A 24,062-nucleotide genomic window follows, 5' to 3' on the forward strand; every position below is an offset into this window, starting at 1 on the left:
ATTAGCTCAAGATGACAAGCATAGTCAGCTATGCTAAGTAACATACAAACACATTAATCGAATTTCTTTCTGCTGGTTAGTGCAGTGTGATAGAGTGTGATACAATTACAGTGTGATGTAATTGTAGCAAAATTCTTAAAAAGCACACCTAATAATGAAAACTATAAGAACTTATACATTTTAAGCTAGCTAGTTACAAAAGTATCCTGCTGGTACCACTGAGGAAACTAGCTATACACATACCAAACCTGTATTCTTAAGTAGACGTTTAAGCTTGATTGGGACTTCTATGGAAAATCTGGGTCCTAACTTACGTCGTAACCTGAAACTCCTTTTAGTCCTACACCATAACCTTCCACGCCACACAAGTCACTGCCGGCTGCATCGACCCAGCGTGCAGTTACATTTCTCAGGAGGTGCACGTCAGGTTACATATAAGGTTACGGTGTAGGGTTAAAAGGAGTTTCCGGTCCTGATGGAAGTTGCAATGTAGATTTCCTGCTGAAGCATAAATAACACAAAACTCTGTTTCTGCTCTAAAGTTGGGCCTTTTAACATTTGAGGATTGACTTATTTTCAGTCGGACTCAAGTGGCCATTTCAGGAACTGCAGTTTTTCACAATCAGCATAACGTCAGTAAACTTGTGTACGATCGCCAGTTCCTGTTGGAATTACGAACATCGACCAGTTCTCAAGCAGTAAATTCATCAGACCATATCTTTGTGATGCTAATACCTGCATATAGGCCCCTACTGATCAGAGAAAAACTCTTTGTGAGGAAGGTAAGAGTTTGGTTTGAGGGATTAATGGAAGTCTAACAGAACTGCTTTGAATCCACACAGACATATTCTGAGCTGTTGCCACTGATAATCAGCGCACTAATGTGCAGGAGTATGCTACATTTGTATCTGCCTACATCCAGAAATGCACAGAGGACCTCTGTGTCATAAAGAACATCCCCACTAAGGCCAATGAGAAACCATGGATGACACAGGAAGTACATGAAAAGCTAAAAGTACAGAATGAACCAACCTCAACTGTCTACAGGGGATGCCATTTCCTCTGCTTTCCACCGGAGCTTGGCACTTGTGGAAGAGAAGTCAAGTATGAATGCTGCTTGTTGACTTCAGCTCAGCATTCAATACGGTCAGCAGCTGGTCAACAAACCAACACCCGAGGGTATCTGCACCCCCATGTGTAACTTGCTGCTGGACTGCCTCACCAACAGACCTCAGTCAGTAAGAGTGGGAAACAGCATCTCCAGCTCCATCTCCCTCTGCATCAGCTTGCCTCAGGGCTCTGTTCCGAGCCCACTGCTGTTCACGCTGCTGACATATGACTGCAGCGCTGCATCTGCTTCTAATCACATCATCAAGTATGCAGATGAAACAACAGTGGTAGGTCTCATTAGGAACAACAACGACCTGTCCTATAGAGAGGAGGTGAAGCGATTGGTGAACTGGTGCAGTGTTAATAGTCTGTTCCTGAACACTGAACATTAAGAGGACTAAGGAGATTATCATCGACTTCAGGAAAAAACAGCCCAGTCATTCCCCACTTGTCCTTGACAACAGTGCTGTGGAGGTAGTCAAAAGCATCAAGCTTTTGGGGGTAGAGATAACTGACAGCCTGGACTGATCACTTAATACAGGATCAGTAGTTAAACGGACTCAGCAGTGTCTGTACTTCCTGCTCCTGGATGAGGAGAGCATACCTTCATCCTCCCATCCTCTCCACTTTCTACCGTGTTACTGTCGAGATCGTGCTGACCAGCTGTACCTCCATCTGGTTTGGCAGCTCCAGGGTCCCAGAGAAGAAGTCGCTGCAGAGAGTGGTGAGAATTGCTGAAAAGATCAGTGGGACCTCTCTTCCACCCATCCAGGATATCCCACACAGACGCTGTCTCAGCAGAGCCCGTAACACCATCCCTACTATTCAAACTGCCATTATTAATTTGATTGATGTTAATTACCAGTCTATTTTGCCATCTGACTATATTTTGTTCTATTGTTTTGCGTGAACAGCTTTTACCTATTTCTTTAAAAATTGCTGCCTATTTTTGAACTTACCATTTATTCAGCTTTCTGTACCACTAAAGTGAGAGTTTGCTTTCCTTTGAAACAAAGTTTTGTCTTTGAGCTTGCACAGACTCAAAATGTTTTATTCCACTGATGCAACACTGTAGACATGGATACTGTATTGTGTTGCATTGACAGGTCGTCTGTTACTTTTTTTTTTTCCCCTTGGAAGTTATCCAACAACACTCTTTGGAATTAAAACATGAACGCGAGGACTCTTCATTCAAGTCTCTCAGGACACACAGTAGCTAAAGCTTTGTCAAGCATGGTCTGCTGTAAAGCAGCGTGACTGTTTTTCACCTTGAACTATATATCCCTGTGATGCCCCTGGTGGTATTGTGGTTGTGTTTCAAATGTCATTGTGGAAAAAGGGGTGCTGAGTACTAGAATAATAATGGCTTCATTTGATAACTTTTAAAGCAAGAAATAAAGGAAAAATATTTTTTTTCTTCTTTTTTTTGGTAAAAACACAAAATCTTCCATTCAGTTCAGAAATGTCATTTCCGTGAAGATGTTTTGACACACACATAGAACACAGATGTATTCACAAACCGGAGAGACCGAGAAAGTTTGACTCTGTTTGTATTCAAGGCTGCGGTTTTGTGTTTGTACCCAGAGAGCTTTTTTTTATCATCAGCTGTAAGAAAACATGAGACAGATAATAAAGTTAGTGACGGTAAAAGCTTTTCTATGGAAACCCAAAGCAATATTTCCAAGCTTGATTTTTATCGTCTGCTTTATGAAGGCTGCTGCATCTTTTGGTAAAATATAGGGCCTGTACTCTTGCCTTTTCATTTTCAAGTGTCCCATGACGACTCTCAATTTGGGAAAGGTTGGCCTCCGCTCAGAATTTAAAGAGGCTTTACTTTTAACTACCAGGAATGAGCGGAATGCAGAGGGATCTGTCTCCTCTCTCGGACCATTACAGGGATAAAAGATGACAGGGTTATGACCAAGACCTTTGCAAAGGGCAGCAACGCCATGGGTAGCCTGGGATTTGTAGGATTTACCTCACATGTGTGCACTTCAAGGTATTTAAATAGACCCTGGTCAACATCCTGGGAGAACGATATGCAAAGAGACAAATTCTGTAGAGTATCCAACAATGCAAATCCTTTCAAGCCCACCAATCTGTGCTAAAAAAACATCAGATCCATCTGCATATTATCTTCCAGAGGCACCTTTACGACTTGGATGGAGAGCATCTTAAAACCTCCCCTCTTCACTGATTGTTATCTTTAACAGTATTTACTGTATGACTCATGTGAAGCTTGGGAGATATTCTGTATAGGCCTTCTTATGTTTGCTCTTAAGTGCAGACCTTCTTGTATAAGACCAAAAGAAAACACAGGGCCATCTTTGTAGTTGCAGTAAAAGCCCTTTTGGAAAATGCCAAACAGATTTCCCCTCAAGCTGACCTTTGGCCCTTTTTTTAAGAGCAAGTTCACATGCGGTCAGCAGAGGACTGGTTTTAATCAGGAAGTCGAAGACATACAGCTGGTACCAGCTGAGACATTGTCTGCTTTGAAGCGCAGTTTGGGATTTAAGAGGGTGTAAAGTAGGAATGAAGTTGCATTTTGGTTGTGCTCCTTTGTGTGTTTTGTTAAGGAGATACTCTTGTGGAGCCTGGAAGCTATCTGTCTCTGTCAAGTGACCTCAGTAAATAAAGTGATCTAATCTGCGAGAAACTAATACACAGAAAAGCCTCGAAAAACAGACATTAGGAAGGGAGCAACCAGGGACAAGAGGCAAGACAGACAGATTAAGAGATAAAAGGGGGGGGTAGTGCAGGAGATAAAGAAATCAACATGATAAACACTAAATGCAAGGTCTCTCTTTTCTCAGATGTAGATATATTTGTATGCAGACGAGGAAATAAACCAAAAGGGGAAAAAGAAGAAGGGAAATTGAAAATAAAATGACTACAGATCAAGAGTAACTTTTCTGTGGCAGCAAAGAGTAGTTCCAATAACAAACAAATGAGGTGTGGGGCCTCAATTTGCTCTGTTAGTACACTCCATGTAGTGCACACTATTTTTAAATAAATTATATTGCATATTATGTGAGTTTGTCTCTAATCGAAGACAGTGAGTTGTCTTAGTTTTAGGCATGGCAGCAGTAGCATTTGCGAAACATACCTATCACCTAGCATTCACTTACAAGCAATTCAACTTGTACATCATCTGATGACACATAATACAAGTTTACACTGAAGGCCACACTTACAAATAAATTTCAGACACCTAGTATTTCAGTGTAATGTCGCTGTTATAGTAGCTAGTGATGAAATAAGAAACAGCAAGTAAGGCAGTGGCTAGCAATGACTCCTGTCATCGTAAATGTTGAATACAAGCTCCCTGTTTTCATAGAAGTAGACACATTTTTATTGAAATAGAAAAGTAAATGGCTGTTGATCAAGAGTAACTTTTCTTTAGCAGCTAAGAATAGTTACAATAAAAAACTAATTTGACCCTACACTTGGTATTTCAATGAAACGCTGCTGCTAGCTAGTGACCAAACTCTGGCTAGCTAAAACTGCTGTTATCCTATGCTCTTCTACTGGAACAGCAATGTTATTCAGGTAACCTGTTAGAGGATGTTCAGATGGTGAAGGTTTTATTCCAAGAAAATATCCTCCACGCCATGACATCACCACCACCAGCCTGAACCACTGACATAAGGTGGATCCACACTTTCATGTTATGCATGCCAGACTCTGACCATACCATCTGAGCAGTGTTGGGAAGGTTACTTTTAAAATGTATTCCATTACAGAATACTGAATACATGCCCCAAAATGTATTCTGTAACGTATTCCGTTACGTTACTCAATGAGAGTAACGTATTCTTAATACTTTGGATTACTTAATATATTCATGCTGTTTACAACTACGTGAATGTACTATTGCTGTGATTTATTACTGTTACTGAAGGTCCGCGGCTCCGAACCGTAGTAAAGGGACCTCTGGCTATTACGGTGTGTTCCGTGTCGGGCTGGTAGCCGAAAAATAGCTTTACTTTGTTGTCTGGGTCAACTTTGCTTGCCAGAGACAGAGAGAGGCGTTGAAAGGCTGCTCCAACGGAACTTATTTTTTCCGGAGGAAAACACGAACACAGTGTACAGTCGAGTCTTAATAGCTTACTTACAGCTGGGCTCGCCAGGCACTCTTCTTGGCTGCGGTGGTTATTATTATATTTACATGCTTCCAGCTCCCGTTTTTGCTCCGTGACAGCTCGGACTTTTCCTTTCTCTCCCTCCCTCGCTCACAGACACATAACGTGTATGGCAGTCCATTCTCGCTGCAGCACGGACTACACTGCCCATGAGGCTACATTCTTTAGGGCCATGCCTGTAGCATTCTGCCTTTTAGCTTAGCACAACAACAAAAACAAAAAAGCGCTCTCTCACCCAGGAAACACACTGTGAGAGAGCGTCACCCTGTAACCATGGCAACCGTAACGCTGCCTCCTGGAACAACAGAACATAGCTGTCAAACAAACCCAAACAGTCCTGACCCGCGACAATATGAAACAGGAAAGTACCGCCATGTAATCCATTTATTTCAACAAAGTAACTGTATTCTGAATACCACCTTTTTAAACGGTAACTGTAACGGAATACAGTTACTCATATTTTGTATTCTAAATACGTAACGGCGGTACATGTATTCCGTTACTCCCCAACACTGCATCTGAGAGTCATCAGACCAGGGTTCTAACCATCTATAGTCCAATTTTGGTGAGACACTGTGACTTGTAGCCTCTTTTTTTCTGACATGTGGCTCCTGGTGTGCTCTTCTGCTTAAAGGTTTGATATCTTGTGAACCATTTAGAGATGCTCTTCTGCATACCTGGGTTGTAACAAGTTACTGTTGCCTTCTTATCACCTCAATGCAGTCTGGCCATTCTCCCCTGACCTTTGGCATCCAGAAGGCATTTTCCCCAGAGAAGTGCTGCTCACTGGATAGTGTCTCTTTTTCAGACCATTCTCTGTAAACCCTAGAGATTTTGGTTGTGTGGGAAAAGTCAGGAAGATCAAAATTTTCTGAAATACTCAGACCAGCCCAACTAGGCCCAACAATCATTCCACTTTCAAAGTCACTTAAATCAGCTTTTCTTTCCCATTCTGATGGTCAGTTTGAACTTAAACAGTTGCTGATTAAACATTGGTGCTGACGAGCAGTTGAACAGGTCTTCCTAAAAATGTGTGCCCAGTCTACATACTATACTTACATACCCATACGTCACTGCATGTATATGAATGTACCCATTCACTCAAAATAGCAGGAGTACATATGGACATATGCGATTTGAGAAACAAGAAGAATACTGAATGTTGCACATTTACAACGTGAATCAGCAGATAGCATAGAATCAGAGGTGAGTCTGCACTCACGTCTATTTGTGTACGTGAACTGGATGAACTCAAACCTGACATACAACAATATTTTGATTCACCGCTGTTTGTGTGTTCCGAATAAAAAAGAATGAGACAACCGAGGTCAGGCTGAGTAATAAACTCTGAAACATGAGCAGTTGTGAACATCTCCTTTCAAGCGTGACATGACATTGGATGTGATTAAAAACAACTTCAAGAATTTATATTTTAGGGTTACAGTTAAATTAGACTCAGAGCAGTTCTTTTCCACATTATTCATGCGGGGTACTAAACATCCTCTCTTCTAGATCCATTGTCTAAATCTGGCGCATTACCCAACAGCTAGAGCTCAAGGTCATTCTGTCACCTCTGCAACATCATCCGGACTAATGCAAACGTGCCCCTATGCACAGAGAAGCGTGCAAGCATAGATGCCCAAAAGCCTGCACACGAATGTGCATCCGTATTGCACACGGGCAAATGGGGATAAACATAGACATGTGCACATAAGTGTACTCGCACACATGCATACATGTGGGTGTCAGGCAGCATCATCATTAGCTGTCAGCGGACCCAGTGTGGCCTCAAACTGTCACTGAAGGACTCCCATCCCCGATGCTTGCCTTCAACCCATTGCAGTACCAGCTGGCACACTATGACATCACATAATCTTACCAAAAAAAGACTAAGACAAGAAATGTCTGTATCTTTAAAACAATAATAATAATAAAGGTCAAAAATGTTTATATTGAGCAAAAGATTTACAGCGTTTTAGGAGTTTAGCCATAAAACTAAACCACTGGTTTGGTTCATAGCCTCCAACGGTCTTATCTTTGTTCAGCATTTCAGTTCAACAGTTTGAATAAATAAGAGCTGCTTATTACCAGCAGGCTACCACAGCTTCATTATTTGTTACAGCTGGCTGTGCTGCATGCATTGTGGCTGGGCAAAAAGGAAAATCTGTCTTGGCATATAAGACAAAATCATTTTAGCTCAAAGTCAAAAAGCTTCGGCTTTACCGGAGCTTTCGCCTGCACCTCGTATCATCAGCAAATGGAAGTCATTTCAATTTATAATGCTAGTCACAGAATAAAGGCCTGTATAAAAAAAAAGAAGTCAGGGAGCTTCATAATGGAAGCATCATTTTCACATCAGTAAATTTTAAATGATACCCAGCACCACTAATGCTAAGGCGTATTTCTCTGACCTGCCTAAAGGCTCAATCCAGCGTTAAAACTCTGTCAAACGTAATAAAGTTGGACAGTTTTTTGACCAGGCTCTCATAAACCAAGACACTGAAAACTGTGTGGAAGACCTCCATAAAACGGGGCTATCTCTAAGCCATTTGTTACTGATTCATGAATCAGCTTAAGGGTCAGTAACATCCTGCTTTTTTTTAAGTAGCAAAGAGCAAAAAAGATCAGATCATTCTGCCTTTCTTTTTTATATTCCTATTACTAATACCAATCCAGTTTTATTAGATCAAGATGCAACTTGGGAAGATTTAAAGAGGAGAAAGCATCAGCTGCACATAATAGGTCACTGAATATTCTGCACCACTTGGTGAGCATTAGCCGGCTCTCCGGCGGTCGCTGTCACGCACAACCAAGTTTGTTTCTCTGTTCAGGCATCGCTGCATTATCTATTAAAATTCTCACACGGGGGCAAGAGTACCGCAGAGTGCGTCTGCCATCTTGAATGGGGCGAAATGAGGGTGTGATGAGGCATAAAAATTCTCTTCACTCCTCCTTCCTTTCAGCCCAGGCTACAAACGAAATCCAGTTTAAGATATTTGCCGTTTGTGGCCGAGAGGAAGGTCGGCGTGTTTTCCCTTTATTGTCCTGTCAAGTACAGCTGAATACCACGGAGCTTTTCAAACTAAAATCCTAATTATGCCCCCGTGTAACCCTCTAATTAGTACATTAACATATCTGTCTATAATGCTCTACTTGCATGTCGCACCCATTCAGCTCACCATTCGTCCTTGCCTCATTGTATAACTCATGAACCGCTCATTCTACATTAAATGACGGTCTTTACAAACTTGGATGATAAAGTACAGCAAATGTCAGTGACTCATAAGCACTGAGAGTACAGCTGGTAAATTACTAGTGTTGATAACATTTTATACATTTTTCATGCTACCATAGATGACATGAGACAGTTGCAATTGCGTGTTTATAACCCTGGTACATTTTAATATATGCTATATTTTGTATTTGTTGGTGATTAGCAAATGTGATATTTATGAAAAAGATTTCAACTGTCAAATACTGTTGTTCAATAAAAACCCCTGGCAAGTCAGATACACACTCAGGGTCCAACATAACTGATGAAACAGCCCTAATTGTCTTTTAAGCATAGACTGTATATAAAAGATAGACAGGCCACCTACCGGTTTTGGACTCCACATTTATCTCAGTGGCATCCAGATGGGCCAGAAATTACCACATCTGGATGTAGTACTAAGAACTAAATAATAAACCAAGGCTAAGCTTTACCACCATTGCCGTCTACAAGGGAGGAATGGAGGGGGAGGGGGGGGGGGGGGGGGGGGGGCATGGGGTGCCTCCCAACCCACTTTCCATGAATGAAATATACTGATAGAAACAGTGGGCATATTACTGAAGTCCATCCATCTGCTTCCGCTTATCCTTTTCAGGGTCGCAGGAGCCTATCCCAGCTGTCTTAGGGCGAGAGGCAGGGTACACCCTGCTATGTGTTAGCCGAGTCTGTTGCAGGGCTAACACGTGGACAGAGACAACCAATCGCACTCCACACATAAAGACCCCAGCCTCATGGTGGAATTGAACTCAGGACCTTCTTGCTGCGAGGCAACAGTGCTAACCCACGTGTCACCGTGCTGCATGTTACTGCAGGCAGCATGTGCTTTCCACGTGCTTTCCATGTTACTGAAGTACAGTGTTCCCTCATTTATCACAGTAGCTGAGTTCTAAAAATAACCCGTAATAAGTGAAATCCGCAAATTAGCTAACTTTATTTTTTACAGTTATTATAGATGATTTATGGCTGTAAAACCCCTCACTACACACTTTATACACTTTTCTCAGACAGGCATGAACATTTTCACACTTTTCTCTCTCGTTTAAACACTCTCAAAGTTCAAACCTTTGTAGAAAAATCAGTCCAGTATTATAGAATGAAACCAAAGGCACCCGCTGTTGCCTTTGACTGTGCAACGTTTCATCATCATTTTTGTGTTTGTTGGAGAAAACTTACAAACATACAGTACAGCACTTCAGAGTCACACTGCTAGCGATCAAAGATTTATGTAAATTTGACAAGTTGAATGCATTCTGTACTGTACAGGAGACACGGCACGAGATTGATTGACAATGGTGTACAGCCAATCAGAATGCAGAACACAATGTGCTGTAAAAAAAAAAAAGCATGCAAAATTGCACAAAAAAAATCCGCAAAACAGCGAGACCGCGAAAGGTGAACCGCGTTATAGCGAGGGACCGCTGTACTTTACTTAATTCTTATACTATATAAGTATTTCCATGCAGTCTATATTTAAAACACGGTTATTGAATTTCACAGGCCATACTATGTTTTTTAAAGCTTTAGTTACTTATTATTTTGCAAATGAATTGCATTATTATAGATCAAGCACTGAGCAATGTATAAGTAATTAAAACTATCAACAGCTGCAGCAATAACATGCATATGATTCGAAAAAGAGTCATTTCATGAGTACATTTACTTTAGGTACATTTACTAAATATTAAATATATTGGATTATACAACCTGTGAACTATTAGGATAGCTTTTTTCCATCTTGCAAAAGGAATATCCATCACAAGATTATGCTAAAATTCTTATGGAGCTCTACTTTTCACAGAAATCTGCAACAGGACACACGGATTTATGTGAGTTAAAAATGTGTCTTTTATACGGTTATTAAATATTTTGGCTAAATATTCTAGTATTTAAGTATTTAAGTAATAGACCAGACTGTCCTGCTGTTTCACTTTAGAAACTTCTTTTTTTTCCCACTGGGTCAATCACAGCAAAAATTTCTGGCACAACTTCACCTACTTCCAAGGTGCATGGAGAGGATGAAAGAATTCACAATGCAGGAACTCCAGCAACACTTAAGGGAAGATGAACAACTTCAATAATTAACCAACGCGTTTCGGCTTGTGGCCTTCATCAGGGTCATAGTAACAGCGTCTTGAGACAGGTGGCGATTATGTCTCCTCCCCCCCCCCCGTCCTCATCATTAATGATCTAGTCCAGTAATTACTTGGGCGTGACTTAACCAATTAACCAATACCTGCCTGTTATATGTCAGCTGATCTATCTATGAAGTTTTGATTGGTAAATTTGAATTTTTTTTCTGTTTCCTGTCTTGTATTCAAGCAATTTTCTACAATGTTTTACTATGACCCTGATGAAGGCCACAAGCCGAAACGCGTTGGTCAATTATTAAAGTTGTTCATCTTCCCTTAAGTGTTGCTGGAGTTCCTGCATTGTGAATTTTCCCACTGGGTCCACAGTAAAAAATAAATAAATAAATAAAAAAAACAAAACTACAAAACTTTCAGTTTTGTAATTACAGGGGCGCTACCAGAACTTTTTTTCTGTAATTTTACACATTTATTTATTCATGCTAACAGATTTATTTCATTTTCTACAGCAGCATTTCTTGAATATGTGGAAAAACTCAGAAATGCTGTTAAAGCTGCACTTCTTTTTTCTTATATTAAGATATCTCAGGAATTTAAAAGTGTAGTTAAATATCTTCACAGTGACAGAAAGGGTGGTTTCAGTGGTTCGGCCCACTTACGATGGGTTGCATGTGGCCCATGATGTAAAATGAGTTTGACATTATCAATCTAACAGATGGTTTTGATTGGTTTCTACTTCCATGAGATGTGATCATGTGACTGACTGGTGATTTCAGATGGAACCACTGTCTGTATTATTGTCTACTTATAAATCTTTAAAACAAGTATTGTATTACTTGGATGGAAATTATAAAGTATGTTGTAAATGGTCATTAAATGCTGCAAACTGCATCTGTCAGGTTTTATAAAAACATTTGCAACTTTACAAAAACTACCCAGACAAAGTTCACAGATGCATTAATTAGGAAACCTCAAGTGGAATAAAAACTACTTGGAGTAAAGTTAAAGAAAACTGCAAAAAAAATAATAAAAACATGATGGACAGATTGAAAGTGTAACTGCATATCATGCAAGATGACTCTCTCCAGACTGGCCAATGATTCAATCAGCCAACTATGAAATCACACCAGCTGGAACACTGATGCCGACTGTGAGCACAGAAGTGCACACCTTACTTTGGGTTAAAAATAAATAAATAAATAAAAAATTGCAGCTCCCATCATTTGAAGACCTAACAGAGGTCATAGGAAATTCTATGTGGAGATGATTGAGGAGCAAGTTGTCATTTTAAAGTCAAAGGCTTCTTTAGCTGAGCATTCCCACTGTGAAAAAAATGGACTTTTTCACAGGTGTGCCGAATGACTGCGTGAAGCATGAATAAGTTATAAGTGAAAGTCAGGCTCTCCGACCTCCCTCTGCTCTTGTACCCTGCAGTGCAATGCTGCTCTGTGATTATGTGTGTGTGTGTGTGCATGTGTGTGTAGTAGTTAATGTAATGCAATAGTTAATGTACTATAGTCCACCCAACAGTGAGAAAATATTCTGATTTATGGGACTGCCATCGCCTGTGACAGGAAGAGCACACATTTGCGTGCGCACACACATCGGGAACAACTCGCTTCACTCATACCGAATAAAAAAGTACACATCTTCTATGGCAATAAAAAGAATCCGAGATGCTAGCTGGGGATGCAGATGACTATGAAATAGAGTCAGTGAGAGGAATCGAAAGCTGGAACATTAATCAAAGAGCATGCATTTTGTATGAAGGCAGGTGGGGGGGGGCTTAAACAATGTGATGGCAGCATGGCAGTATGAGACAGTGATTAATTATGAATGGAATAAATGATGCTCTCAGTTGGATCATTAATGGGTTGAATTATTAATTAAGTCGTCTGGGCTTTAATAAATCCTAAATATACTTTTGACAATGTTTACAGCTTCAAGGCACGATATGTGATCAAAATGTAAACACACAAGTTTGTTCTGCCTTTTAAAATTTAAAGAGAAGTATACAACATTTGTTAATCATGTTTGCTTGTGAATAAATTTTGAATTGGTATTAAAGTGGAACTGACATGATGGTGGGGGGTTCAAATAATGAGGTGATGCTTGTGAGCCTAAAGCCTAAAGTTCAGCCTTCAGACTGCTCTAAATACTCCCTGTCTGGTGCAAAGACACCACTTGCTCTCCAAACCTTCTTTTTGAGGCTCAACCAATCAGAAAGTTACCCTAAAGCGAGAGGAGCTAATGTTTGCTTGTTTCACATGTCCAATGGTTGACAGCGAGGCCCAGAATCAGATAAATAAGCGAGATTTTGAACAGTTAATTCTCCAAAGTTGCTCCAGCAGAGTGCAACAATAACAATATGGAGCTCCAATAAAGAGAGATGGATTTTACTTTATTTGTGTTGCCATTTCATCTCTCGGCCTTTTGGTGAATGATGATTGGTGCAACAGCAAGGCATTGTAAACTGCTGCAGGTACTTATTTACTCTATTACTCGTGGAAATGCAGACACATATGTGCACATTATGCCCCACCTTCTGCTGCCAAAATGAAAGTAACCAAACATATTTTCTTGCAAATGATTAATATATAATCTTCTACTTCAGCTGCTGTTTTAAGGGGGCATCACAGTTGATCATCTGCCTAATGGATAAGGAATTGCAGAATTATCAGAGACTATAGCCTATTCCAGTTCTGTGTTTGAGGGATTCGCTTAGACACATAAGGAATATTTGGATTTTTTTAGATTGTAGAAGTAAATCAATGAACCAAAAACCTGTCCACATACAATAGGAATGTGACTTCGGACCCTTTGATTTTCAGCTGTTTATGGGGAAGCTGGACAGAGACAGACCCACCTATTTAAGTCACTTCGAATGCATTATTCAGAGAGGGAGATAAACGGGAGGTTTTTGTTTGCGCATGCAGGTGCATCCCAGGGGACGATGCTTCTTAAAGCGAATGACATTTGCTTCCAACATGGTTGCCTGCCCTCTCTACGTGTCTTGTTTCTCTATCGTGCTCGAGCTGTCCCCTCAGGCTGGGCCAACACCTTGTCTCTATTCTTCTAACATCAGCAGAGATAAATAGTGCCAGCCACAGACACGCGGGGCCAATCTCACGAACTCACACCAACACATACACACTGACCTCAGAGGTTTAATCAATAAACCACCCGCAGCACTTTTCCAAAGCTTACAGAGAGACACTGTGGGACTACTTATGTGTGTGTGTGTTTTGTTACCACTCTCCAAAAAAAAACACCCAAACATGCCAATCTATAAGCCAATAGCAGCACTGCATCCCTTGGAATGCACAGTTTTGTATATCTCAGTTCATGTTATCTGTTTGCACAAAAGAAATCCATTCTCAGCGGTGACGCTAAAAGAAAGTGTTTTCTTCAAGTGTTTGACTCTTGCTTGGAAGAAGCATCACCTCCCATTAATACAAATCGACTTATAGATTGAGTACCTCACAAAAATTCAATTCAATTTTATTTATGTAGCACCAACTCACAACAAAGGTCATCTCAAGGTGGTTCATATTGCAAGGTAAGGACAGAAAACTACGACAGTCTACTACGACAGTCAGACGATCCCCTGTGAGCAAGCACTTGGTGACAGGGGCAAGAAAAAAACCTTTTAACAGGAAGAAACCTCTTTCAGAACAAGGCTCAGGGAGGGGCTCCATCTGCTGTGATTGGCTGGGTGGTGAGGGGAATGAAGTCATTCAAAGCTGAATTTGTTCATCCCTGTTTATTGTCTTGTTCCTGAGAACCAGGACATGTTTCCATAATTGGTTGGAGATCATTATGTAGGATTGTTGACAAAAGTTGTGGTTTGTGTCTTGCGACCACTGGTGGCCCCTCCCAGTAGCCACTGATGTAAGTGGACTCATCAAATTTTTCATCCCATGGTGGTGCCAACTTTTTTTTTTTGCCACCTTTGGCACAGTCTTTGGTGAAAATTTGTGGTTCTTGATTGTTGGTAGAAAACACCTAATTGTCACACAGATTTCTTTAAAAGTAAGAACTTTACATATCAGTCTGCTTTCTTTAATTGTTGTCCAATTAGGTTTGGGGTCTGTAGCTTACCCCAGCTGAGATTATGTGAAGAGCTGGGTACATTTTGGACAGGAAAAAGGAAACCATTAAAATATTCAATTACACTTTGGACAGGTATATTGGATAAGCAGTCACCAGGCTAACACACAGAACAAGACAAGCCTTCACATTCAAAATCACACCTTTGGGCAATTTCGATTCATCACTAAATGCATGTCTCAGGACTGTGGAAGGAAGGTGGAGGACTATGGCGTTATTTTTGTGCCACTATTCTGAGCGCACGTAAAAAAAAGTTTGCAGGTGCAAGTGTTGCATTTTGAGGAGAAATTTTTTTTGAGCGAAGAAAAGCTAAATTTGAGTGAACAAAATTCATTGCTGCATGCAAAAAATGGATTTCAGTGTTTGCTATTATCCATACACACACACAATAGCAGCCCCTCTCTGTGTTCCTCCGCCACTGCCTCGTTTGAGTTTTGGACGAAATGGATTCTGGGATATTGCATTTCGTCATTTCGAGCTGATTGGAGACCAGAACAGCCAATCAGATTTTTTTGCATCCAAGTCTGTGATTGGCTGGTTTTGTGGCACAAATATAACGGTGTACAGAAAGAGTTGAGCACGCACGGGCAGAAATGTTGAGAGCGCGAGCAAATACAAAAACTGAGCGAGCGGGGCTGCTATTGTGTGTGTGTATGGATAGAGGACCCGGAGAAAAGGTTGCAGCCAAGACCTTCTTATTGTCAGGCAACACTCAAAGGTCTATTACGAGCTTAAATACGGGTTAGTATTTCCACAAGATCAGTGGCAATTTCTGGGGATATAGAAAGTGTTATTTTGTTCTGTTTATTGTCTTGTCTTTTTTTTTGGATATTTGAATCAGGGAGAAAGTATTTTCTTTATTTTAACATTATTTGCTAACAGGTCAAAATCACAATATCAGTTAAAAGGGTCGATATCAGCAGATACCAATATTAAGCTGATATCTGGGCATCTTTTTTAATCACTTGCAAGGCACCAAATCACAACAGCGGTCCCCTCAAGATGCTTTATTGTATTGTAAGGTGAAGACCCTACATATCGATGGGACCTACTAAAATACAGTTCTAAATATTACTTATAACCCTCACTGAATTTATTTCAGGAAAACATGCACCATAATTCTTGTTGCATTCATGTATGCCATGCTAATGAATGCAAATCATAATAAGGTGAATTAATATCCAAGAAATTCTCAGCACTGTGTGACACGGATGAACCTGTAAAGACAAAATTAGGCTGCGTAGGGAGTACTACTTGACACAGCTCTTTTTTGGAGCAAAGAACACTGGTGTCACATACTGGTCCCACATCAGCATCCAGCAGAGAAAGACACCCCCACATAAAAAAAGACCATCCTGATCATTTGCGGGCATTGGTGGTTTAAACAGTGTTAAAATGTGTTTGTTTTCATGGGTGTAAAGATGCACAAATGCATTAATGTATTGTACAGTGTATTAGCCAATCCAATACAATTTGAGAGACCTTTCCAGTGCAGGGAAGGGATGTTGAACTAAAGCGAACTTTTTCTTTTGTTCTGCTGCATTTTTCCAACATAGCTTGGCTCCTACATGACTGTGATACTGTTGACTAGCCACATTCCTATTCTGGTTTTCCCCTAATGCAGACCAAACAAAATGAAATCTGAGTCGCAAGTCTCTGGAATGGGTTTTGTGCTTGGATAGTGTAATCCTTTGTTATTCTTACATTATTGGTTGTCGTATTGACAATGAATTGGCGGGTACACCACAATGTTCAGATTGCACTGTGACAGTCATCTCCATCCACCCACGGGTTATTCTTCATTCATAGTAATGAATTTATAGTCATGAGTAATGAATAATTTAAATAAATATTTAAATATATTTAAATATTTGTTTTCACTGAGAAATATATACACTGGCTCTCTCACTGTTCTACTTACAAATCAGAACTCGACAGTTGAATACTGGCTCTCCTAAAAGTTGGGGGACCTTTTAACCATAATCCACAATGTGATATCAGGATACAGTGATAATACTGCCTGTTTCTGACCATATTTTTTTAATGTTCAGCTGCTCTTTTTAGGCTTGGAGAATGACTACTTCTGCACCCCTCTGCAAGTTTATGAATTCTCCATGAGGACACATCGACCCCCTTCTACTTGTAGTCCAGACACTGACTCCGAGCTTCAGCTGATCAAAGAGCCAATTAATGCTGGGAGCAGTATGCGCACAGTGTTGCAGTGCTAATCAATGGCATACTAAACTGCACAGGCACAAAGACTTGGTAAACTAGACAAGACAAACAGTGTCAGGTACTGCTGGAGTCACTCCGAATTATCTTCTGTTGGTATTTACATGGTCTCTTTTATTTTATTTTATTCTCATTTTATTTAAAATGAAGGGGAAAAAGGCTACTGCAGAGGTTTTTGAACTGCTGGTTCCATACATGCACTTTTCATGTCCTGGTGAACATTGAAATTATAGTTTATTTTGATAATACTTTAACATAATTGCGAGATGAATGCGCAGTGATGTTTCAAAATCACTGACAAGAAGCCAGAATTGCTTCTAGAAAGAGTTTTTCTTTGGCAGGCTGTCCACTGTGACTGTCTTGTCTGGACGCAGGCAAGTACTACGAACAAAATGGAGAAGAAATCATATCAGAATGGGTGCAGGGACAGTGTTACTCAAGGAAAGCTAAGACTATTGTAATTATGTGAAAGCAATACAGAATACCTGAGAGCCTGACTGCATTATATTGCAGTAGATGTGTTGAATTCTCACCTGGTGCCTGTTTGTTATGTTTTTATTAGCATAAAAATAAAGTTTGCAATAAACTGAAGCAGAAAAAGCACAAAGTGACACACAGAACTAATGCAATAAAGCTTACACCCGAGAGACTGGCCAAGAACACAAGTAAATATAAATATATAAGCTGCCAAAACAAATACATGATTAAAAACTCATTTTCTTAGCTAGGAGTGGCTCCTGGTGTGGTCTTCTGCTACTGTAGCACCTGAGATGCTCTTCTGCATACGTTGGTTGCACAAAATAGTTATTTGAGTTACTGTTACCTTCCACGCATTAGCTCAAAGTAGTCTGACCATTCTCCTCTGAACTCTGCCATGAACAAGTCATTTTTACTGGATATGTCTGTCCTTTTTGGTCTGTTATCTGTAAACCCTAGAAGTAGCTGTGCTGGAAAATCCCAGTAGTTTTAGAAATACTTCGACCAGTGCGTTTGGCAGCATGAACCAAAAGTTCAAAGTCATTCAGATCACCCTTTTTACCGATTCTGGTACTCGGAATGAACTTCAGCAGGTTGGCTTGACCATGTCCACATTCCTAAATGGACTGGGTTTCTGCCGTGTGACTGGCTGATTAGAGCGAATATGCTCACTGTGAACTTGATGCAATGTTTCACACCATTTTACATCCATAAATTGTACTGGTGCAACATACAGACAAGCCTGCAAATGATCTCACAGCAAGCCGTATTATTTGATAATTACATTAAAAAATACTCTGAGAGGCAACAACAGCAGAACCACAGTGGTCAGGTCTGGTACAGTGACATGAATGGGATGAAGTGAAACAGAGAAGACAGTGGTTGACTACAGCTAATACCCCTCACTTTTTAAGCATTACCTGTTTTGCAGATGGATCCAACAAATGCTTTGTGAGGATCTCTTGGGTCACATTTTAATCTAAACCCAACCAAACAACAAGTTAAACTGAAACTAAATGGTACATAAAATCAATGCAAATCACAGTGTGAAACATAAAGTTCCCAAACAGGATACGAACCCTGGTTTCCAGGTTAACAGTTGTTTAAAGTCGCTTTCTGTGGATGTTCTCAAAGAGATAATGCTATCTATAGAAGGTTCCCAGCTTATTTAACAATAGTAAAACTTTATGATTCATCCTCTCTCAATACATCGTGTATTTGAGCCAGCCATTACATGACAATAGTAAACACAGCCAAAGCTGCAGGCAAGCAAAAGCTGTTAAACAGTGACGGAACAGAACAGGACACTTGACTGTAATTCTCAGTCCATCTCATTACTAAGTGTTTTTGGCTCGCCTTAGCTTTGTCGTTATGCAGATAAACATTCAAGTGCCATGTTTGGTCACCCGTAGAACAAACCAATCCTTTCATCCTGTTCCGTATCCCCAGGGTGAATAAAGGGGGCCACTACAAATAAAATGCTTCTACTTGCATTTAACCTCCCTCCTAATTCTCCTCAAACTCAAGCCTCTGTCTTCTCTCTTTATTCAAACTGATCTTCTTGAGCTTTAGTGTAAGACAAGGAGGTGGCTATGAGCCAGTGTTCTGCTGTTGGGGAGCTGAAACATGAATGCCAAGATGGATGGGATTTTATAGCTGGAATGTGGGGGGTTTGGCTGGGCATGAAAAGATTGGACACACTGGCAGTCGCTGATGCCAAGGCCTTCTAGCATGAGACCCTGCTGGGTTCCAAATATGGCAAAGAGTGTGTCAAAATTAAACTTCAAAAGGAGAAATATTTTAGAGAGTTTCATGCCACATTAAAGTAATATTCAATTGTTTATTTTATATTTTCATAGTAAAAAAATCTGTTTCTGACAGAAAAACCAGAAACTGTAGCGGAATATAGCAATAATGAATAGCTAGCATTAGCAGACTGTTACAACCTCCAGAAAACATATCTACAAGAGATAAATATCACCCATTGGTTCATAGATCCGAGCTTTTAAACCTCAACTTTAGCATTATGACTGCTCTCATATTGTTTTGGGATTTTTTTGCTTTGATTTTTTGTGTGTGTGTTTTGCAGCCCAAAATGAAACGTGTAGAAAGGTTAGCAACCAGGAAAGTTATCAGGTAACGCTATATAGTTTTGATTGCAAGCACTGGACAAATCATGGGACACAAATGTATATTCCCTGACAGGCTGTGAGTGGTTGCTGGCTGATGCTGACTGAAATTCATTGCAAAGAGAGATTGGCTGCTAGCAGTTTACTGTTCTTGCCCACAGTTTGTATATCTGCAAATACTCGCTACTTTACACTCCAAGCACTTGCAAAACTTGAAAGAGTGCAACATAAACTACAACCAAATTATTTCAATATTTTTAACCAGTGCAATTGCATGGAGGCTTTTGGTGTAGCATTGCATAACTCTTTGACATCAATTCCATGCTAGCGACTGCCAGCAATCTCTAGAAACCAACTACAGAACACACTCTTCCCTATTACCCAGCATTTACCAATGGGTATCTGATAGGCCTCTAGCACTGTTTGAACAGGCCTTTAGCGATCAGTTTCACAGCAGCTGCCAGAATCTGTAGCAACCACTCGCAACCAGTCAAAGAATACACTTTATTCTCTTGTTATTCTCTCGCTGGTTCTTGCTAGATGCTCGCTAGACGGCCTCTAAGTCTGTGTGACTAAAGTCTTAGAGAAACAGAATTCTAGGGGTTCATTCACCACTCACCAAAACTGCTGTGTTTTACAGAAAGTCATATCCCTTACTGGATAATTTCATTAACAATGTTCTAAAAGGCATCAATACCAAAAGCATGGTTCAGTTCAGTGATTCAAATTAGGGGAGGTGCAACATTAGCTACTAGCTAAATTCACAAGCTTTGGCATTTACTTGTCAGTCAAAACACAAAGACACCAATCAATACTAATTTAAACTTTCAGCCTTAATCGAAATGGGTGTCTAATAAAAAATTTCACTACTAGTCCAGTTGTCATGAAGGTGGAAATTAGCAATATGGAGAGACCTCTTACATTTTCAGAATTACCCGGAAGTGTCCAAATGAAGAACTGCACTTTTTCATCTTTGGTTTCATTTTACCTATGGCAAAAACGCAAATGCCTCTACTTTTTAATTCACTCACTCGCCATCTTGGGTTTTCTCCCAATACTTGTACACTTCACTGTGACAAGCCAGGAAAGTCACACGTTTGCTCCAGGTTTGTGTCACGTATCCAAACCTAACTCCTTATACGGTTTCACCTCATTTTACTTCAGCGCTACTAGCTCCAGGTATGCAACTGTCACATCCTGCTGCATTCACCAGCACCTCCCTCTCCCCATGTCAGCACTGATAAGTGAATTGGGTGCATGGCATCTATAATGGGGGAGGGAGATAGTAGGAATGTTATGAAATACAACTACTTCCACAACCAAAGCAGTAATGGCCACAGCACGCTGTTGGCTCAGTTAGAAATGAACAATGACACATTTCATCCTTCTTGAAGCAAAAGGTCAATACACTAGCAGAACTCACAAAAATCTCATCTACAAAAGATGAGCAGCATTGGAGCCTTCTGACTGAATAAAATATGCAATTCTTCAAGAACAGAGAGTATAGCTGCTCTTGTGGGGAATCATCTCAGCAATTCTAATGTTTGTGATTGTCAAAGAATGTCTATAAGAAACTTTTCAGCCTTTCAGTTTACTACTATAGCTCAGAAGATGTTTCGATTATGTAAAACACCCAAAAGACACAATTCTTGAGAATATAACTGAATTGCTAATGTCATTTTTGGACCAGTTAAAACAGATTCCATTTATCTCGCAATGTAGTAAACTGTAGATTCACTTTGCTCAGTCGCCCACAGAGAAATCCTACTAACTGAATACATTTTACATCATTATTTAATATTAACATCTCTGTGTGTTTGTATGCCGGTCTTTAAAAAAAAGGCAGTCATAGCCCCAGTGCCAACAACTCAGACATGAGCCCCGATGCCTAAACCAGGCAATAACAAATACAACCAAAAGATTAGCATAGGTAAACACACATTCACTACAGATTTCTGTGTTTAGCATTCAGCTTAGCAAAGCTGTCTATAATTCATAGCTGTGTATGGGCACTGTTTGTATTATTCATTATCAATTTTCTTTTGCACCTTCCTACAGACACATTGCATTGCGGTGACACATCAGAGGCTGTTTAATGCTGAAGTCTACACAAATTTATGCAGACCTGAGGGAAGCTGAACTACTTATCAGTTTCGAGTTGAACTGTACTTTTTAATCTTTGCAGAAGGGTGACTATGTGTTCGCAGGCACGGGAAGCCAGTGATGCACATCGGGGTGGGAGAACGCATTACAGAAGAATCTGCTTGAAGAAAAGTTCACAGTGACTCATTCCAAGGAACTAACTGTTCAAGCACAATAGAACACATAACTGCTTTTGCATTGCAATCATGGCTTACATTATTTAGCATTAGCAACATTTAGCACCTAGAAGACCCATTGGCTTGACGTGTCTATCTAAATAATTCCTTGAAAAGCAAAGACTTTCATTCATTCGGTGCTATATGTACTCTGGTGGGCATTTTTTTTTTTTTTTAACAAAAGCAGAAGCTGCATCTTTAACTTGTAATACACAGAGTCCAAGAGAGGCTAACGAAGCCTACAAACTAAGCCTATTACAATGACTAGCAGGAGATTTAGCATTATAATACATACAGGCTATCCAGTTCAAATGTGGAACATTGTTTTCCATTATAATTGAGTCCAAACAAGCAATTTGTCCACTGGCTCTTATACATGGAGAAAAGGGACTAAATTGGCTGATATTATGACATAAACAAAGGCCTCTTTGGGTAAATGCAGGGTACAGCTAATAAGCTAATAGTAAAATATGGTCTTTATCAACTTTTTTTTTATTGTATATGATTACACAAGTTAATAATCCATTTAAATCCCTAATTAGCAGTTATTTTTTATTTAAATAATTCTGTAACAGGTACATTTTTATTAAAAGTTTGGTTTTTTTGTGTTCTCATACTTGCCTTTCATTCTTGTCTAAATAAATGCAATACTCGCAGTAAATCAGTGCTACACTGAAGCATGTTAAGTTCACAGGCAATACAAAGCTACTCAAACAGGCACGAACCAAAGTGGAACCAAAGGGCAAATCTTTGTTAAAAAAATCAAAAATGCCACTTTAAAACAATAACAGCAGCATGCACGTGCATTCAACTGCCACGCTTAGACCACATGGAGCAATCAAGCCCCCAACACCACCACCCCACCTCCGCCCCCCACCCCATTCTGACCCACTCCACCCCTCTGATGTATGACATCCTATTGTGAATGTGCTATGAGGTAAAAAAAAAAAAAAAAAGAAAGAAAGAAAGAAAGAAAAAGACCCTAAACATATTGCCTCTAAAGGATTGGTCCTGGAGAAAGTGAATTAAGCAACAAAAGAGGCACTTACGTTCAAGAGCCTCACATGGTCGTCCGACAGAAAAGAAGAGAAGCGGGCAGTGATTCCAGCCTGAGACAACAATAGTGAGTAACCTTGAAGAGAGAGAGAGATGGAGAGAAAGTGAGGGTGGTGTTGGTGGTGGTGGTGGTGGGGGGGGGGAGGAGAGACAGTGAGTTAGAGAGATGGGAAAGAAATGTGAGAAAGAGAGGAGACAGATTGATGCGTCCACACACCGCGGCGTAGACGCAAATCAAAACACTTTGGATCTTTTCTTGCATCTCCCCTCCTCTCCTCCTCCCGTTCAGTTTTGCCCCCCCCACCACCACCACCAACCCATGCCTTCGGGTTCCACATGTGTTCAGGCTCAGGCAAGCGTGAAGCGAGCTGAGGAAATCAGCGCTGCAAGTGCTTTGTCCAGCGGTTGGGAAACTCATGCTTCCATTACGTGGAACATTGAGCTTTCTGGCTGCCTTCTGTGGGTCTGATCCGCAGCAGATGGATGGAGAGGCAGGAGATGATATCCAGCATCTTGGCCCTTCTATCACACCTTTCCTGGAAGCTTGCCCTAAAACATAAGATTTTTTTTTTTTTTTTAAACTTGCATGTCCTCTGGAAAATGCAGATAAATCTCTTTCAGTGGCATGTGTCCAGTTTCCCCTACAATTCTGTTTCTGATCATACTGCACTTTTTTTTTATCCTCTTTAAAGAGATGATGCAAACTGCTTCAATTTTTAGAACTGTCTGCAGTTTTCTACAGCTTTGAGTTGCTTTTAACTTTTAACAGTTTCCACCCGGGGGAACGACAGCGCAGCGCAGCAGGATCAGCACTTGTTTTGCAACTGAAAAAACACAGATAAACTATGAGCACTGGAGTCTTTAAAATTAATATCAACAGTTGGTTGATTGGTAGTTTTAAAATCTGATGTGTACCCCTGTCAGAGAAAAAAGTCTTTAATGAATTTAATTTTAATAGGAAGGACAGGATCATGAAAACAGGATCCAGGTATGGTATCGTTCTAATCCATTAATATGTTTTTAAATCCAGCTTCAGTAGTTTCAGTCTAATTGCCTTCAAATAAATGGCTTCCACTTACATTTGCAGGCATATTCTACTTTTATTCTACTTTGTTTATCAGCACTCGGCT

General features: G+C 40.2%; 1 protein-coding gene across 1 annotated transcript in view; it reads right to left on the bottom strand.

Moving 5' to 3' along the window:
• The window catches only part of LOC134619969 (E3 ubiquitin-protein ligase Midline-1-like), an 82,192-nt gene extending 59,163 nt beyond the window's left edge, over positions 1–23,029 (bottom strand). The window contains exon 1 of the mRNA XM_063465796.1: positions 22,926–23,029. The gene's annotated coding sequence lies outside the window, so the exon portion shown is untranslated. The remainder of the gene's footprint in view (positions 1–22,925) is intronic.
• Positions 23,030–24,062: the final 1,033 nt, after the last annotated feature.

This window comes from Pelmatolapia mariae, linkage group LG23 (assembly GCF_036321145.2).
Source record: "Pelmatolapia mariae isolate MD_Pm_ZW linkage group LG23, Pm_UMD_F_2, whole genome shotgun sequence".
Classification (NCBI taxonomy): Eukaryota; Metazoa; Chordata; class Actinopteri; order Cichliformes; family Cichlidae; genus Pelmatolapia; species Pelmatolapia mariae.